Source organism: Pelodiscus sinensis, unplaced genomic scaffold (assembly GCF_049634645.1).
Source record: "Pelodiscus sinensis isolate JC-2024 unplaced genomic scaffold, ASM4963464v1 ctg35, whole genome shotgun sequence".
Classification (NCBI taxonomy): domain Eukaryota; kingdom Metazoa; phylum Chordata; order Testudines; family Trionychidae; genus Pelodiscus; species Pelodiscus sinensis.
Window position 1 is genome coordinate 7025366 of NW_027465908.1, and position 19534 is coordinate 7044899.

Genomic DNA, 19534 nt, shown 5'->3' on the forward strand with positions numbered 1-19534 from the left:
AGAGGCTGCTCAGGGGGCCACGTTGCTAGGCCAGGGGCCCTCCTGTGGGGCTGTGAGTGTTGCTGTCCCTGCTGTACAGACACGGCCATAGAGCCTCAGGAGGCTGCAGCGGTGGGAGACACTTCCCTGGTTTCAAGAGCTAGATGAGATTTCAAGTCCCATGACTTGGAGCCAGCTACCGATACCCATGGAAAGCTGATTTTCAGAGGGGTGTGATCAGCCCTTCCTGTGTATCTGGCTTCTTCAAAGGGGCTTAATCAGGAGCTAAAAGTTGAAGAAGGGACAGTTAGAAGGTGAATTTCTGTCTCTGGCACTGTCCCACCTGACAAAGAATTTACATTCCTCTGCTTTCTGAGACAGTTGGCAAGGATGCTCCACAGTGGCTGTCTCTCTCTCTCCCTCTCTGCAGAAGCTGTTCAGACCCCTCACTAGCCAATGCTGGTGTCAGGTGCAGCTCTGAGTGCTAAAATCCCAGGGGTGCAAAGTCAGAATGAAGGGGATGCATTTTGCTCTAGGAGTGACAGCCGGAGGGAGGTGGCTGGAGCAGAGCAGGGTCTGTCTGGAGACAAAGCGGAGCCTGAGGATGAGAAGGCCCATGAGAGGCAGAGACTCCAGAGCGGGGGGGCTAGTTATTTGGTCTGGCAAACTGGCATGGCCCAGTCTGGCTGCTTTGATGTTCTATTTGGCTGTTCTTGTCCCCTCTGGGCAAGGGAGAATGGACCCTCCCCCCCATCCTGAAGTGGACATTAAATGGCCTGTGAAAGGCTAGTGTAGGTGAGCAAGGAGCCATGCTTTATGTTTCCCTGATGGTCTAGTGGCTAGGATCCAGCACTTTCACTGCTGTGGCCTGGGTTCAATTCCCAGTCAGGGAAGCCCCGGGCAACTTTTACCAAACAACTCCATAGTCAACTTTCATGGCCTTAGTCAACTTCCTTGCCACATGTTACAGCAGCTGTGACCCAAGAGGTTAACTCAGGCCCCTTTCCCACCTCTCCCTCACTGCTAAAAAAAGGGTCTAATGGTGCCAGCAGCCTTTCAGAACATCCCCCAGCCCTTCCCTCCCCCTTGGCTGGGCACTGTCTGGACTGAGGCCTCCCCAGTGCCAACCTAAGGGCTCTGGAGAGGACAGGGCAGCTCCAGGGGCAGAGTCCTTTTTTCTGCAGTAGTGCAAACCCAGCCCCTTGGTTCCAACTAACTTTACTCCTCATTTTTTGCCCTCTGTGTCTCCCCCCCAACACACCCCCTTTCCCCCCCCCCCCCCCCCCCGGTAACACAATCAGGACTTTTCCCTTGAAGGAACAAACTCTCTGGTTTTTATGTGGGTGTAAGGGGACTGTTACCCCTTACTAAAACTCTGTGGGAGTTTTTTGGTTTACCAGCTTCAGAAGGGGAAGGGTTCATGAGACTGACAGACCCCAGAGACAATGGAAAGCAGTCAACACTCCCGCTCAGCCTGACTGACAGGTTGTAAGTGGGGATTGTTCTCTCTCTCTGAACAAACAAGCGGTGTGCAGAAGAGGTCCTGCAAAGACAGAGAGCTAAAAAGAGCAGTGCAAGCTGTATGAAGGAGTCCTGCAAAAGGAACAGAGAGCTGAGACACTGCTAAGAGGAGCGCAAGCTGTGCTGAGGGGCAGTTTTTGCAGCAGCAGAGCCAGGCATACACAGCACAGGGAGTGCAGAGCCTGTGTTGAGCAGCAGACTGGCAGTGCTCAGAGCCAAAAGGAACAGAGAAGCAACACAAGGAGCTGGAACTGGCCAAGCAGCACAGCCTGCAGCTGGATGTGGTGAGCACCTGGGACCAGCAAAGTGTGGGGAAAGGCTCTGGACTGGGAGAGGGGTCTGGCCACTTCGAGCTTGAGACTGTGTGGTCACTACCAGAGCTAGCGTGTCCAGCCTGTAGCCCCCCCTGCAGAATATCCAGGGCCTCTAAGGAAGAGACTGTGAACTGTCCTTACACCCTGCAGACTGCTGTTTTGATGTGCCTGTGCTACAGAGCAGGGCTGTGTGTTCTCATTTAACCATTCTCATTGTTTCTTATTCTATTCTCTTTAATCAGTTGATGTTTAATAAATTGTATTTGCTTTGAACCTTATGAAGTGGTCACTGGGCCAAGAAGGCCTGCAGTGTAAAGAGAGCACCTCGGAGTGGGGACACCCTAACTCCTGCCCCTAGTGACTACAAGGTCAGGGATTAAGCCCCAGGAAACCTGGGCCCAGCCTTGTTGGGGTTTCGAGGGCTCTGCTACTCAGGAGAGTGGAGGGGGAGCCCTCAAGATCAGGGAGCCGTGGGGTAAAGGAAGTGGGAGCGGGGACTCAGATCCTTTCGCTGGTTCATTTCACCGGGGTGTATAGAAGCCAGGAAAGTTCCCCACAATAGCGGGACCATTCCCCCGCTTACATAATTGGCGTCACGAACAGAATCCCATTCAAAGGGTCCTCCCCATTGGTTTATTCATTGAGTTCTGGTAGCACCAGCCAGGCCTGGTCGAGAGCACTACCATGGCTGGAATTGAAGAACTACAGACCCAGGTTGCTGAACTTCAGCGCAGATTATCAGACCAAAGTGAGGCATTACAGCAAGCTAGAGCTGAGCGTAGAGAAGCCTTATCACTGGTCAAGGCAGTTATAGACCAACAGCCAGCAGAAGCTAAGAAACCCCCTACTATTTATGCCCCACGGGAGCGGAAGGTTGCAGAGTTTGGTGGCTTCCCAACTAGGCCAGGAGACATTACGGTAGAGGAGTGGGTGAAGTCTGTGAAGGCAGCTCTGCATGTGCTAAGAATACCTGAAGAAGATCATGTGGATTTCATAGAAGAGCACCTCAAGGGCCAGGCCAAGGCCACAGTAAAGTTTATGGCAACGGCAGACAAGAAAGATGTGAAAAAGGTATTTGAACTCCTCCTAGAAGTGTATGGAGACAAGGTACCTATTGGAACTCGGCTAAAGGAGTTCTTTGAGCGAAAGCAGGAGCCTGGTGAAACTATCCGGGCATATGCCTATGAAATCCAGGAGAGAATGAGCAAAGTGGAGTGGCGAGACCCTCAACGAGTTTCAGACGCAGATATGGCGCTGAAAGAACAGATGGTGTTTGAGCTCCGGGATGACTCCCTCCGCCGTGAAATGAAGAGAAGGTTGAAGGAAGAGCCTGGGAAGAAGTTCCCTGAACTCATGCAGGCTGCCATTATGTGGTCAGAAGAAGAGGAGGCTCCTTTGGAAGAGACCGCCAAGCCTAACTCCCGAACACGGAGTGGGGGCCTAGTCAGTGCAACTACTGGGGAAAAGGCCCTGCCCCAAACACAGTTAACGTTGGAAAGTTTAAGTGAAGCTATCCAAAAACTGGCAATCCAGCAGGGGGAGATGCTGAAAGTAATGACTGAGGTGGTGAAAGAAAAATCCACCTCCTCCACTACTTGGCCAAAATACCCCAGGACCCCAGGGTCCCAAAGACCCCCACTAAAGGATGAGCTGGGAAGGTACATTTGTTACACTTGTGAAAGGCCAGGGCATACTAGTCGAGATTGTCCACTGAAGAGGGGACTGGAATCCCGAGCGTCTGGAATCCAAGAGACACCAAGATCGAGTAGCACATCAGGGGAAGGCCAAGCAGGGACAGAAGGGTTCCTATGGCTGTCCCTCGGAAAAGGGCAGCATGCCAGCAGTAAGGAAAAGGACCCTGATGATGCTAGTGCATTTGATGACTTCTGTGGTCGAGCTTTTGGGGACTGTTTGACAGTGGAAATAACCATAGCAGGGGTGAGGACCCGCTGTTTGATAGACACTGGCTGGCTACGTCTACACTGGCCCCTCTTCCGGAAGGGGCATGTAAATTTCACGAGTCGTCGTAGGGAAATCCGCGGGGGATTTAAATATCCCCCGCGGCATTTAAATAAAAATGTCCGCCGCTTTTTTCCGGCTTTTAAAAAAGCCGGAAAAGAGCGTCTACACTGGCCCCGATCCTCCGGAAAAAGTGCCCTTTTCCGGAGGCTCTTATTCTTACTTTGAAGTAAGAATAAGAGCCTCCGGAAAAGGGCACTTTTTCCGGAGGATCGGGGCCAGTGTAGACGCTCTTTTCCGGCTTTTTTAAAAGCCGGAAAAAAGCGGCGGACATTTTTATTTAAATGCCGCGGGGGATATTTAAATCCCCCGCGGATTTCCCTACGACGACTCGTGAAATTTACATGCCCCTTCCGGAAGAGGGGCCAGTGTAGACGTAGCCGCTCAGAAGTCACCACTATTTCTGAATCATATTTCCAAAACTACTTAAAAGAGAGAGATCTGACCATGCATAATACCCGGTTTGTACAGCTAACAGCAGCTAATGGACTAGCTATCCCTGTTGTGGGGTGCCTTGAAGCTGATGTAGGGTATATGGGTCGGATAATCCCGGGAAAATGCATCTTTATCCTAAAGGATCCAGCTTCGGAAAAGACTTTGATGGGGAACAGAGTACCAGGAATTCTCGGGATGAATATAATAAGAGAGCTGAAAGAATTACTATTAGTGGGGGAAGGAACCCAAGAAATGAACCGGCATGGGGAGCCTAGGATGAAGGCTGCATTGAAGTGGGTACTGGCCCGAGTGGAGAGACAAGGATGTTTTCCAGGTCCCACAGGACAGATTGGCTATGTTAAGGTGGCAGGGAGACAGAAGGTAGTTATACCTCCCTGGAGTGAGAAGATTGTTGATGGACGCTGCCAGGTGCTAAGCGGATTCGATGGATACCGGGTGCTTGTTGAGCCAACACGAGGGGCCAGTCTACCTCATGGACTACTGGTCGCGAACGTACTTGCTAATGTCAGCAAGGGAAAAGTGCCAGTCAGGCTGCTAAACTCAAGTAAGAAGGCCATAAAGTTGTACCCCCGCACTAGAGTGGCAGAGGTACACAGACCCGAAGAAGTAGTACCCCCAGGAGGAGTGGTCCTGGAAGAAAAGGGAGATGAGCTGCTAGTGACAAGGTTGGAGAAGGGAGCACAGGTTACCACACCTCAAGAGGCACCTGATGGAGAGTTACTCATTCCAGTCCAAGTGGATCTCCAACAGCTAACCCCTATGCAGGCTGGCCATTTACGGGCACTACTGGAGAAACATCAAGAGGTCTTTTCCAGGGATGACCGAGACTTTGGTTACACCACCACAGTGACACACCGAATACCCACTGGAGATGCTGTCCCAATAAAACAGAGACACCGGCGGATTTCACCACAAGTGTTCCAGGAGGTAAAAAGGCACATCCTGGACCTAGTGGCTCAAGGTGTCCTTAAAGAAAGCCACAGCCCCTGGTCATCGCCTGCAGTGATTGTAATAAAGAAGGATGGTGGGGTGCGATTCTGCTGTGATTACAGGAAATTGAATGAAGTAACACACAAGGATGCTTACCCGCTGCCCCGGGTGGAAGAGTCCCTGGATGCATTAGGAAGTGCCAGAGTGTTTTCAACTCTTGATTTGACTTCTGGCTATTTCCAGGTTGCAATGGAAGAACAGGACCAGGAAAAGACAGCAGTTACAACTCCGTTTGGGCTGTTTGAATGGACGCGTATGCCATTTGGCTTGTGCAATGCACCTGCTATGTTCCAGAGACTAATGGAAGGGGTGTTGGGAGATTACATCCTAGACACTTTGCTAATATACCTGGATGATGTTATTGTGTTTTCCAAAGATTTCGAGAGTCATATAGAAAAACTGGATGTAGTCTTCACACGACTGAAGGAACATGGGTTGAAGTTGAAGCCAAGCAAGTGCTGCCTCTTACGTGAGAGAGTCAAATTTTTGGGCCATGTGATTTCGAAGGATGGAATCCAGGTAGACGAGGAGAAGACCAGGGCTCTGGAAAACTGGCCAGTCCCGAAGAATGCCAAACAAGTGCGACAAGCTCTGGGTTTCATGAGCTATTATAGACGATTTGTTCCAAAGTTTGCACACATTGCTGCGCCACTATATGGATTGGTGGGCCAACCAAGTGAAAGGAAGAAAAGGGATCAATGCTTTGTATGGGATGATGCCTGTCAGGCAGCTTTTGATGAACTAAGACACCGGCTGATGACACCACCTGTGCTTGCATATCCTGACTTTAGCCTGCCATTTATGGTGACAACAGATGGAAGCCTACATGGCCTGGGTGCAGTGCTCAGCCAGAAACAGGAGGGGGTTGAGCGTGTGATCGCATATGCAAGCCGAGGGCTGAGGAGATCAGAAAGAAATGACAAAAACTACAGTGCTTTTAAGCTAGAATTGCTGGCCTTGAAGTGGGCTATTACTGAAAAATTTAAGGACTATCTAATGTACTCTAAGTTCACTGTAATCTCAGATCACAATCCTCTCCGATACCTGTCCACTGCTAACTTAGGTGCGATTGAACACCGGTGGGTGGCCCAACTTGCTGAATTCACTTTTGAAGTACAGTATAAACCTGGAAGACAGAATATTAGTGCTGATATCCTGTCTAGATTGCCTTTGGAAGAGGAATTAGAAGAGGGTGAAGACCTTGAAAAGGACTTTCTGGTCATTCCTGCAGACGTTGTGTGGGCCTGTTTGTGGCTAGAGGTTCCGAAGCCAGAGGGTGAAGTGATGGTAAAAGAGGTATCACAAAACCTGGTAGAAGGTGAGGATGCAATAATCTCAGGGTATTCATGGGAAGAAATTCGCACCCTGCAAAAAGAAGGGGACCTTGGGCCAGTCTTAGAGGCAGTCATGAACCGGATGAGGCCAGACCGGAGCTTTGGGGCCAAATACCCTCAGTCTAAGAAGCTGACCAGACAGTGGGAGTGACTTAGGTTGCACCGTGGAGTGCTGTTCCGTGTAATCTGTCATCCTCGTGATGGCGAAGAAGTGTGGCAGTTAGTGGTGCCAGTGTCACTTCGCCGACAAGTTTATGAAGCCAGGCATGACCATGGAGGGCATTTTGGAGACAGAAGCACTCTTGAGGTGATGAGGAAGAACTATTACTGGCCTACAATGGCTAGTGATGTAACAGCATGGATCCGTCAGTGCAAGCGGTGTGCCCTAGCCAAGGATGTGTTTCCGCCCACTCGGGCCCCTTTGACCTGCACTAACGTGACTGCCCCAATGGAGGTCTTAGCAATGGACTACACTCGGCTAGAGAAATCTTCAGAGGGGTTTGAGAACGTACTGGTTCTCACAGATATGTTTACCCGATTCACTGTTGCAGTTCCAACTAGAAACCAGACAGCGCAGACAACGGCTGAAGCCCTCCTAAAACACTGGTTTATGTATTATGGTTGTCCAGCACGGTTACACTCAGACCAGGGGAGGAATTTCGAGTAGGGGGTGATATCAGCATTGTGTAAACTGTATGGCATAGCCAAAAACCGAACAACACCCTATCACCCACAAGGAAATGCTCAGTGCGAGAGGTTTAACCGGACAATGCATGACATGCTCAGAACACTCCTGCCTGAAAAGAAACGAGCCTGGCAGGAGCATCTCCCTGAGCTGGTGATGGCCTATAATAGTCACATCCATTCGTCGACAGGGTATTCTCCTTTTTATCTCATGTTTGCTAGAGATCCCAGGTTGCCATTGGATATTCTGGACAGAGAGGGCCCTGAGGAAGATGATGTGACCAATCTGGATGACTGGGTCAAAAGTCACCATGACAGGCTGAAGAGAGCCTGTGAAGTTGCTCTCAGTACGTCTAAACAGGCAGCCCAAAGCAGGAAGAGGACTTATGATCGCAAGTCCAGGGGGGCCCTCATCAGGCCTGGTGATCGTGTACTAGTTCGTAATCATAGACACCGGGGGCGTAATAAAATACAGGACAAATGGGAGTCGAGTCCTCACATTGTAGTTGCTCATAACAATCCTGACCTACCAGTTTACACCATTCGACCTGAACACGGAGGTCAGGAGAGAACAGTTCATAGAGACCAGCTAAAACATTGCACCTATAGTTCAGTCAGGAATCCTAGGAGGCGTAGATCAGGACGGCCTGAAGAGACTGAAAGGAGTTGGGGAATGGTTCTAGTCCCACAAACTGAATACCAAAGGGAACAGAGGGTAGCAACCACAGTCCATAACGAGGATGACCAGATCCCTCAGGCTGACCCAGTATTACCCGAAGACAGGGAAATAGAAAATATGGGTAATGAACCACCTGTTGTAAGAAGGTCCCAGAGAACTAATAAGGGTGTATTGCCTGTTAAACTTAGAGATGATTATGTTATTGGTCCTATGTAATGGCTTAATGAGTGTCCGCATGTCCAGTAGAAACAAGATGTTAAGTATGTGAAATGTTTTTGTTAATTGTTAATGTTTTTTATATGGTGTGAATTTTGTGGCTGTGGTAGAATTCTAGCAAGGGGGAATGTAAGGGGACTGTTACCCCTTACTAAAACTCTGTGGGAGTTTTTTGGTTTACCAGCTTCAGAAGGGGAAGGGTTCATGAGACTGACAGACCCCAGAGACAATGGAAAGCAGTCAACACTCCCGCTCAGCCTGACTGACAGGTTGTAAGTGGGGATTGTTCTGGCTCTGGCTCTGAACAAACAAGCGGTGTGCAGAAGAGGTCCTGCAAAGACAGAGAGCTGAAAAGAGCAGTGCAAGCTGTATGAAGGAGTCCTGCAAAAGGAACAGAGAGCTGAGACACTGCTAAGAGGAGCGCAAGCTGTGCTGAGGGGCAGTTTTTGCAGCAGCAGAGCCAGGCATACACAGCACAGGGAGTGCAGAGCCTGTGTTGAGCAGCAGACTGGCAGTGCTCAGAGCCAAAAGGAACAGAGAAGCAACACAAGGAGCTGGAACTGGCCAAGCAGCACAGCCTGCAGCTGGATGTGGTGAGCACCTGGGACCAGCAAAGTGTGGGGAAAGGCTCTGGACTGGGAGAGGGGTCTGGCCACTTCGAGCTTGAGACTGTGTGGTCACTACCAGAGCTAGCGTGTCCAGCCTGTAGCCCCCCCCCCCCCCCCCCGCAGCATATCCAGGGCCTCTAAGAAAGAGACTGTGGACTGTCCTTACACCCTGCAGACTGCTGTGTTGATGTCCCTGTGCTACAGAGCAGGGCTGTGTGTTCTCATTTAACCATTCTCATTGTTTCTTATTCTATTCTCTTTAATCAGTTGATGTTTAATAAATTGTATTTGCTTTGAACCTTATGAAGTGGTCACTGGGCCAAGAAGGCCTGCAGTGTAAAGAGAGCACCTCGGAGTGGGGACACCCTAACTCCTGCCCCTAGTGACTACAAGGTCAGGGATTAAGCCCCAGGAAACCTGGGCCCAGCCTTGTTGGGGTTTCGAGGGCTCTGCTACTCAGGAGAGTGGAGGGGGAGCCCTCAAGATCAGGGAGCCGTGGGGTAAAGGAAGTGGGAGCGGGGACTCAGATCCTTTCGCTGGTTCATTTCACCGGGGTGTATAGAAGCCAGGAAAGTTCCCCACAATAGCGGGACCATTCCCCCGCTTACATGGGGAATGTAGAACTGGGGAGGGGCTGGGGAAAGACCCTGGGAGGGGGAGGAGGCTGGGAGGAAGGGCTAAGGCTGGCACCTTCCTTCGATGGTCCCACTGCCTCATGTCAGGGGCCTCAGCAGCGCTGGGGGGGTGGCTCCAGGGGGAGAAGCTGGTTCAGAGGAACTTGACATGTTGGGCCACTGAAGCAGGCCCCCAGCAGCAGCCTCTGTGCAGGGCTCACACGCTCCAGGCCTCCCAGTCATATTGAGTCTCCCCGTGTGGCTTGGGCTCCAGAGCCTGCCCCCCACCTGGTGCCTTGAGGTAGCCACTGCAGCAGCAGGAATTTGGGCATCAGTTCCCCTGCTTTTGGGGACAGGAAGCCAGGCTCAGGCCCTTTCAGCCACTGGGGCTGTGCAGGGTGGAGCCTCCCCCAACCAGATCTCTGCCCTGCTTCCTGCAAAGCTCCCATTTTTGCTTTTTTCTGCTTCCCTGTCCATAGCAGGCAGCTAAAGGAAGGGAAGTCACCAAACTGAACACCCCTGTGGCCAGCATGGGGCTTGAACCCATGACCTTGGCGCTATTAGCACCACGCTCTAACCAGCTGAGCTAGCTGGCCTATGAAAGGGCAGTTCACCAGTGGCCCTTTCAAGAAAGGCGCCTCAGGCAGCAGCAGGGACGTCTCTGCAGCTGCCAATGGCTCTTCTCTGACAGGGCCACTAGCGACTCACTGTGACGTGGGCTGGCTAGTCCAGCTGGTTTGAGGGTTGGTCAAGGTGGCTGGTGGCCGGCAGACCCAGGGCAAAGAGGCAGCCAGAATCTCTTGCTGCCAGCACCTTGCCTCCCAGCTTCTTCCCTGCCAGCTGCAGCCGCAGCCCCTTTCGGCCACTGGGTCAGCCCGGAAAGGGAGGCAGGAAAGGGGCCTCAGATTCCAGGGTTCTGAGTCCTGAGCGCTGCCCATGACACCAACCACCCCTCAATCAACTGGGCCAAACTGGTGCCCAGTTCATGCCCACTGGGACCTGCTTTACTTGGTGTCTTTCCACCCGGAGCCCCCTTCTTCTCCTGGGCTGTGAGGAGCATCACTGGGATACTCTCATATCCCAGCACAGGGCCATCTCTCCAGTGACAGGAGACAGGGCTGGGCTTCTGACCTGCTCCACCGACACCTCCCGTCAGTCAGCTCCATCACTCAGGGCATGCCAGGGAGCTGAGCGATTGTGCCCTTGAGTGGCATTCTCAGCCAGCCAATCAGCTTTGTGAGGAGGTTCATGGAGGTGGGGCAAAGAGCTCTCTTGTTAGGCCAGCAAGGAAGCAGCCAAGGCCCCACCCCCAGGGGGCCGGCTGGAGACCATGTGGAGGAAGCCGCTGCCTCTCCCCTGTGTAGCCCGCACTTTCCCAGGGGGGCAACTCTGCTCCCTGGGGCCTGTCTCCATTGCTTCTGTCACCGCCAGGCAATGGGAGAGAGTGTGGACTCCCCAAGGGGCGCACGGTGAGAGACAGGGGGCTGGCGGCTCAGGGAGGGGCGGTCCCAGGAGGCAAAGGGGCACCTGTGACTCTCGGCTGGCAGCTGACACTCTGCTCCTTGCTTCCCTCCCGCTGCTTCACCTCCCAGGGCTTCTTTCCCCTTCCCTGTCCATAGCAGCCGCAGCCCCTTTCAACCAGTGGGTCAGCAGGAATGGGGCCAAATAGCGAGTCAGGCTGAGGGGGCAGGCAAAGCTCATCTTGCCTTGCAGGACCACTGGCACCAGCATCTCTCTTGTGCGCTGCGGAGGAGAAAAATGCCTTGAGAGAGACAAGAAAGACCAATTTAGAAGAGTTTTTAGACGGGGGCACCTGTTAGTGCCAGGGGGCAAGAGTCAGAGCCTGGCAGCTCCTGGGGACCACAAGGGTAAGCAGCAAGCTCCAGGCAGGTTAAGTTTTAGGGCCCAGCCCATCTCAGCCAGGTAGACCATAGCATCAGACTGAGCTCCAGACACCCAGCACTCTCTCTGAGGAGCCTGTAGATAAGGAACCCAAAGCTCATAAAGCAGGAGGGTTTTGCAGCAACCAACCCAGCCCCAGCAAGTCCCACTGAGATTTCAACTCAGATCACAGGACTCAGGGTCCTGAGTGCTGCCCCTTACACCATGGGACCTATGTGAACTAGCAGTGACTCAATTAGGCTGAACTGGAGCCTCAGTTCATGCCCACTGGGACCAGCTTTGCTTCTTTTCCTTCCACCCAGAGCCCCCTTCTCCAGGGCTGCAAGGAGCATCTCTGGGATACCATGAGACATGCACAGGACTCTGCCTCCCCATAACCAGCCCCACCCCACCCAACCAGCTTTGGCAGAACAAAGGAGGGGGGCCTAGCTAGACTGCTTCCTTCTTACACACCTCAAAATGTCCAGTCCTAAAGAGGCCAAGACTGTGTGGCCTAAAAGATAAGGCGTCTGACTTTGGGTCAGAAGACTGAGGGGTTGCGTCCCTTTGCAGTTGTGTTGACTGTGCTTGTGGCTTCTCGTATCTCATGCTTGGAAAGGTTCTGTAACAATATGGATCCATGGGAAGGCCTCTAGCTATTTGGCAGATCTAAACTAAAGCCTTCTGCAGCCAGACTGAAGAGTGACAGCAATTAACTATAGAGCCTGGGCTCATATTCCATCTAAATGGCATTTCAATAGGGTCACACTAGACTGTGAGAAGGGGCTTGGATCCTAATGACACCCACTGTCACCAAGTAAGAAACAGATCTCAAGGTGGGTGGAGAAAACTTAGTGAACAGCATTTGTCTGGGAAAAGACTGCTTAGCAATAGTTGTGTTTGTGCAATTGGCATTCTTTGATTATCATCCTCACTTTCCTATTGTTTGTCTGTGTGATCACTGCCTGGTTTGTAACTGTTTCTGTCTGGTGTATCATTAATTTTGCTGGAGGAAAATCAACAAAGGTGGTGGGATATGATTGGTTAGGTAAATCATAATAGTATGTTAGCTTTGGTTAGTAAAATTAAACTAAAATAATCGGTTAAGCAGGACTCAATTTTCACTCTAATAACTGGGGTCCAAGAAGGAGACCAGGGAGAAGAAGGAAAAGGGGAAATGAGAAGAGGAAGAAGGAGGAAAAGGGAAAGGAAGGAAGAAGACCAAGAAGGAGGAGAGAAGACCTGGAAGCAGAACTCACCTCTAAGCCAGCCTCAGACCAGAGCAGCCAGGACCCTCTTTATGACCGTTGAAATGGTTTGCTGTGTGAATTCTGTGTCAGATGACATCAGGCCTGGGCACTGAGATTATTTACCATTTTCCTTGAGCTGCTAGGACTCAGAGCTGTGGTGGCTGAATGATTAAGCTGTTGGACTAGAAATCCAATAAGTCAAATAACAAATCAAATCCTGCTCACAGGGAGGCCTATGTTTTGGTCAGACCCCTTCCTAGGGCAACAAGGTACCCAAACTCTGAGACCCCTGAGAAGAACGTGCCTGTCCCAGCAGAAGGGACACCTGGGCTATGTCTACACTTGCAGCTTCTTGCATGAGTAATATGCAAATGAGGCTAAGTGTGGAATATTGCTGAGCCTCATTTGCATAGCTAATGAGCCACCACTTTTTTCAGAAGAGGCTCTTGCACCAGAAGGAGCGTCTACACTGCCCCTTCTTGTGCAAGAAAAACCCTCTTGCGCAATGCCATTACACCTATTACTTTTCACTAAACACCATTATCAGACTGCCCGGTGCACATTCCTACCTTCCTTTGTGCACACAACATACCTGGGGCTCTAATTACTGGCCACCTGCCTTTCACACAGATCATTGATCCTTGTGACTTTCAGGTACATTCACATGGCAGCTGTTTAAACATAATGTGCTTCTATTGCATGATCAGCACCAGAGTCTCCGGTTGTGTCTACACTGTGAGTTTTCTCAGCAAAAGATGTGCTAATGAGCAGGGCTTGCCAAGCAGCGGGGAGCTCTGCTCGCCAGCCACGCGGTTTCGCATGGTTCTGCGCTCTGCGCACGTGCAGATCATTCTGCGCATGTGCAGATCGCTCTGCTCCAGCTCTTCCGGGATGTAATTACTTACATCCATGGGCGAGTAGATTCCATTATTTGCTGAGCCCTGCTAATGAGGGTCTTAATTACATGAGTCATGATCTCATTTACATATTTTCTGACAAACTGGTTTTGTGCTGGGGTTGTGCAAAAACAAGCAGCATGGAAGTTTTCTGTTTGTGCAAAACCCCCTTTTTCTGCAATATCAGGACACCTCTCTTTTGGAAGCATAACAATCTTGTGGAAAAAGGGGGATTTGTGCAAAAAAATGTTCACACAGATTGTTTTTGCACAACAATCCCATTGGCAGAAAATATGCAAATGAGATCATGACTCATGCAATTGAGTCCCTCATTAACATATTTTTTACAGAGAAAACTTCTAGTGTTGATGTAGCCTCTGTGAGTTACCCGCAGTGAGGCTGTTAGTGTTGGCATCTAACTAATTGCATCATTAGGCCATGTCTTCACTCTGGTGGAGATCACTGCTGCAATCCATCTTCCAGAGCTTGATTTAGCAAGTCTAGCTAAGCCTCACTAAACCAAACCCCTAGGGCACCTCCTGCTGTTTGCTACTATCCTACTCCCACTGTGAGGGTACCACCAAGCTCAACTGAAGGTAAAACCAACTCCAGACACATATTGAAGAATGGTGGGAAGAAAGGACTCATTGACCTTACAACAATGCACTACTGGGAGTTGAACCCAGGATCTCCTACTTACAAGGCAGGCACTTTAGCCAACTAAGCCATGGTGCCTTCCTTGGAAGCAGCCCTAAAACTGTTCTACTTTATGGTCCCAGACACCCCCTTCCCATTCCAAAGTGCAGCCGTTCCCCATTCCCCTCCAGCTCTTGCCATGACTCAAGGCCTGCGCAGCCCAAGGCATTTGATTGGCAGCAGGTGCCCAAAACCTTTGTGTCAATTGTAGCACCAGGCCCCAAAGGGACAGACCGAAGGCAGCCGCCTGGTCCTAAGGCTGGGCTTGCAGCCAGTGGGAGGGAGAAGAATCTTTCCTTTCAGCTGGAGTTGAATCAGCAACCTAAGGACACTTGCCAATCCCCGGCTACAGGCCTCTGCTCTGCCAGCTGAGCTATGGACGGTACCTGGGGCAGGCTGCTTGTCACATTACCGAATTGGAGGGAAGCAGCCAGATCGCTGCTGCACCCCTAGGTGGGGGTGTTGGCCCCAGAAATTGGTATAAAATGGAGCCATGTAGAGTATTGAATGGGAGCTTGTTGTTTGCTGATCCTGTGTATGCTATTTATGTGAGTATATAATGTCTGTGTGAGTAGATAGGAATCTGTAATCTGTGTGGAAGCTGAATATTTCTCTGAATGTGGTTAAGCATTGCTATGGACAGGCTGAGTAGTGAAGCCCTGTGGAACAATGGCACTTGATGGCCCAAGGACACACCTAAAGCAGGAGGGCGGAGACCCAAGAGATGCCAGCAGAGAGAGGCTGAGGACCAGGTGACCGGCTGAGACCAGAAGAGGCCAGGAAGGGGATATAAAGAGGCCATGTGGTCGATGCCATTTTGTTCTCAGCTCAGCACTTCATCCCAGAGGCAGCAGTGCAGGGATCGAAGAGCCTGGAAGACCTGTGAACCCATCCTGATGATAGGATGTGCAACAAGAACTTTTAAACCAGTAGCTGTAACATCTCTGCTAGAGCCTGCATCGAGGACTGGGAGATTCGGTGCATGTAACGTACTATTCTTTAACAACCTTACTCTCATGCTTTTCTTTCTTGTGTTAATAAACCTTTAGTTGTTAGATGCTAAAGGATTGACCCAGCGTGATTTGTGGGTAAGATCCAGAGAGTAAATTGACCAGGGATCTGTGGCTGGTTTCTTGGAACCGGACAGAACTTATTCAGGGTAGGTGGGATTGGGTGCTAGGACCCCCCACCTGTGTATAGGCCCGGGGCCATCTGGGGCACGGATATTGCTGGGGTGTCGGAGGGGTTTTGCTGGTGAGGCTTCAGGCAGGCAGCTGAAGCGCTCTGTGGGACTGGTTTGTGGCCTGTGTGGAGAGGTCACCAGTCTGGGGGCTGTAAGGAGCCCCGGATTTGAGCAATTCGCCCTGAGCGGACGCCCTCAGTTGTGCCCAGACACAGCCCAGTCTGTCACACTGCTTTGCCTAGGTTGGCCCTTCCCTGAGTGCCAGGGGAGGGGCAGGAGAACCCAGCAGCACAGGGGTGTCACAGGCGCTTCACCCGCAGAAGGACCCTTGAGTGATCCAGGCAGAAACGCCGCGTCTCGCTCCCTGCAGCTCCCCTTGCTGCCCTGGCAGGCGCTGCCCCTTCTCCCACCGGCCTGGGCCTGGCCTCCCTCCCCCGCCCGGCACCACAGAAAGCCCCTTGGCGTGAGCCTGGGCAAGCCAGAGGCCTCAGGCCTGTCCCCTCTGAGGGGCTTGTGCCTCGGCCTCCTCTGCCCTTGGTGCCGGCTCTCCCGGCTGCCCCTGAGCGCTGCTGGCCAAAGGAGGCAGCAAGGCAGGAGGGAGGGGGTGGAGGAGCAAGTCCCTCTGAGGCCGACAGCTCGGGCTTAAGCCTCCAGCCCCAGCACAAAACCTTCAGCCGGGCCCGTGTGGCTCCCTCCTGCCCCTGCACACGCTCACAGGGGGAAACGTGCCCCATGTTCCATCCCCGCGCCAGGCCTGGGCGACGGGCTCAGCCCTCGAGCAGCCCACAGGGCCTGTGAGGGATGGACTGAGAGCAGGGCCCCACTGACACCCCCCGTCCTGCCCCACTGGCCTGCGTGCGGCGCTGGCACGGGACAGGCAGGAACGGCAGCCGGGGAGAAAGCAGCTTGGACTGACGGGCGAGTCTCACTTGCTGACCAGACTCCCAGGCCCTGGGCTCTGGGGCCAGCCCGGGCGGGGAGGAGAGGGGGTGTGAAGAAATTCCAGGTGGGCATGAGGTGACCCAGCCCTCCCCCCATCATTTTTTTTCTTTTTTGCTCAACAAGTTTTGCTGCTATTTGGGGGGCAGGGGCATGAGGGTTTTTCACAAATCAAAAAGGGGGGTGAAGGATAAACTGAACTGTTGTCAGTATGACCCCTGCTGGTAAAGTCTGGTCTTTATAAAGAGGTACGTGCTTGAACACAGGTATACAAAAGGAGGGGACAGGTGAAACTGGTTTGAACCTGTTGTAAGGCCTGCAAGGACTGAGAGGGGACAAATGATGATTGGAGGGAATTTGGTGCAAAGGGGCATGGCCTGTATATGCAATTGTAAGTGGTCAGTCAAAGGGGGGTAATTACCATGTAAGAAAGTACAAAAGACCTTGCCTTTTGTTTGGGCAGTGGCAGAAACTTTGCAGAAACTTTTTTTCTCCTGAGTATCCTGGAGGTTTTTGCCCTGGAATGCATTCCTGAATAAAGCTGGTTGTTGAAGAAGGGTGTCTGGAATTGATTTGGTAGGGGTTTTGGGCCCCCATCTGAACCCTCGGATTAAATTCTCCGTCAGGGGGGTGATGCTGAAAAGTTTGGGAACCACTGCAAGGGGACAACCCAGCAGGGACTCAAAGCAAGTGCTCCAGGTGAGGTTTGAACTCACAACCTCAGCATGTCTCCTACAAGTACTGCCTTATAAGTACTGTGTGCTGACCCATTGCGCCACTGGAGCAGATATTTGAAATTCTTCTTCAAAGTCCTTAGATTGAAAAAGTCAAGACTCAGAAAGTGGAATTGAAGTTTCTGCTGAGCCCTTGTTCTTTCTTTTCACAGGCGGAGCCAGGGGGCTCCGCACATCCAGAGACCCCTCCCTCTTCCTCTCTGGTCTCTGAAATAACCCTCCCTAGTGGGGCACAAAGCTGCTGGAGGCCAGAGCACTAGAGATGAGTTGCACGTGGGTCAGTGCTGCCTTTGCAAGTGAGAGGTAGCAGGATTCACTCCCATCTTCTCCCACCTGCTCGCTGGTGCTCAGGGGCCGGCCCCTTTCCTGCTGCCCCAATTCTCATTCCCACAATGCACTTTGTGCAGGGACCGTTGGTCTTTGTTGCAAGGCATGTGGCTGGGAGCCAGGACCCTTCCCAAAGTATACAACTCCCCCGCCCCCCGTTCTGCTCACGCTCTCTGGCTGCCTCCAGCATGGGCTGAGCTCAGGGGTCAGATGGGCGACCTGCCCTGACGCTGTGATGGCATCAGGCACCTTAGCAGAAGTCTACTCACAAAGCTCTAATGGGCCTCAGACAAGCAAAACCCCCTTAGTGAACCTCAGGGCAAGGAAGCCAAAAAGCCTGGAGCACGAGGACCTCCCAGCAACTGCCCATCCCGTCCCACTGAGATTTAAACTCAGATTGGAGGAGTCAGAGTCATTAGTGCTGCCCCTTACACCTGGGACCTAGACAGAAGGCCTGGGGTAGACACCTGGGACACTCAGTTCTCAGTCTGGCCTCTGCTCTCCTGGCTTCCCTCCGGCTCCTTCATCTCTCAGGACTCTCTGGCTACATCTACACGGCACGTTTATTTTGGAATAAGCTATTCTGGAACAGTTATTTCAAAATAGCATGTCTACACTGCAGGGAAACCTCAAAATGAGTCCGAGGAGGCTTCCCTAATGTAGACGTGTTACCTTGATTTAGAGCCCCAGGGGGAATAACTTAGAATGGCCCTGGGGTGGGGGGATATTTTGAAATAGCAGAAGTGGAGCATGTACACGCGCCTCATTTTGAAATAGCTATTTCAGAATAGGCATTTTTCTGCGTACAGTGAGGTCTACAGAAGTTGGAATTAGCCGTCCGTTATTTCAGAATTACTTCAAAATAACGGAATTGCTGTCTAGACTCTTGCCTTGTTGTTTTGGCATAACAGCCATTGTTTCGAAATAACTTTTCTGTGTGGACAGAACCTCTGTCCTGCCCCAGTTCTGACGCTTTCTGGACAAACTCCATGTTAGGACCAGTCACAATCTGGGGTCAGTGAGGGTCCATCCCAGCTGAGATGTGTGTTCTACAAAAGCCTCCTGTTCCCCACCCACTTCTCAATACTGGCTGCAGACACTTTTTTTTCATATGATGCTGTAGCTCAGTGGCAGAGTGTTTGACTGCAAATCACATGGTCCTTAGTTCAAATCCAAGTGCCCCCTGCAAGAGTGTCTATTTAATAGAGACGTTTCCTTTGTATGTGAACTCTTTGAATGAATACAAACCTGTAGGCTACAGCTACATGGCAGGGTTTTTGCTCAATGTTCTTGCACAAAAACGTGCAGAGCACAGCACGAGTGTTCTTGCATAAGTAAATTTGCACTACATCGTTGGAAAACAGTGCTTCTTCCAGAAGAGTTATTCCTCTCCCCACGAGGAATAAGCCCTCTTGCACAAGAGCTCTTCCACAAGAGGGTAGTGTAGACAGGCAACATGAATTTCTTGTGCAATAAACCCATATGGCTAAAATGCCCATCAGAGTTTTCTTGCACAAGAGAGCAACCACACCGCCATGGACGCTCTTGCACAAAAGCACATCTCTTGTGCAAAGCACTTGGCAGTGTGGACGTGTTCTTGTGGAAGACCTTTTGCACAAGAACGCTTACGCAAAACAGTTCTTACACAAGAAGGCTGCAGTGTAGACGTAGACGTCGTGTTATGATGGTGTTTAGGTCAGTAACTGGGGCCACTAAATGGTGCTTTTGACCTGTGACCTAGGGATCCATGTTGGATCCCGTCAGGCACCGGCCACTCAGAGACTGGTCAGAACTGGATTTTTCTGCCAACTGGCACGAGGATTCCTGAAAATAAGCGGCGGAACAGTGTAGACAGCTCCTTGCACAAAAGTCTCTGCTGCAAAAATGATGGCTCATTAGGTATGCAAATGAGATGTGGCAATATTCTTCCCCACACCTCATTTGCGTATATTATTGCACAACAATGTGCGGTGCAGACATTGCCAAGGAAGCCAAACCCTGGCATTACCAAGGATTTGCAGCAAACCAGTATTTCGCCAGCGGGTCCCACTGAGGTCGTGGTGCAGAATTCAGACTCACTTGCCGAGAAAGGCTCTAGAATCTTCCTGCTTTGCACAAAAATTTTTAAGCTTAGACAGAAAGCAGAGGGGCCACGTTTACACTGACGGGTTCTTGAGCAAGCAATATGCCAATGAGGCTAAGCGTGGACTATCA

At 51.5% G+C, this 19534-nt stretch overlaps 1 protein-coding gene and 3 non-coding genes across 7 annotated transcripts in view; 2 read left to right on the plus strand and 2 right to left on the minus strand.

Moving 5' to 3' along the window:
* The window catches only part of LOC102461677 (uncharacterized), a 185343-nt gene that overhangs the window by 49754 nt on the left and 116055 nt on the right, over positions 1 to 19534 (plus strand). The window lies entirely within an intron of this gene.
* Positions 801 to 872, plus strand: TRNAE-UUC (transfer RNA glutamic acid (anticodon UUC)). The gene has a single exon. It is a non-coding gene; the product is annotated as a tRNA-Glu (tRNA).
* On the minus strand, positions 9937 to 10010 carry TRNAI-AAU (transfer RNA isoleucine (anticodon AAU)). Its single transcript has one exon. It is a non-coding gene; the product is annotated as a tRNA-Ile (tRNA).
* TRNAI-UAU (transfer RNA isoleucine (anticodon UAU)) lies at positions 16951 to 17044 on the minus strand. Its single transcript has 2 exons — positions 17007 to 17044; positions 16951 to 16986 (listed from the first exon to the last, which is right to left on the minus strand). It is a non-coding gene; the product is annotated as a tRNA-Ile (tRNA).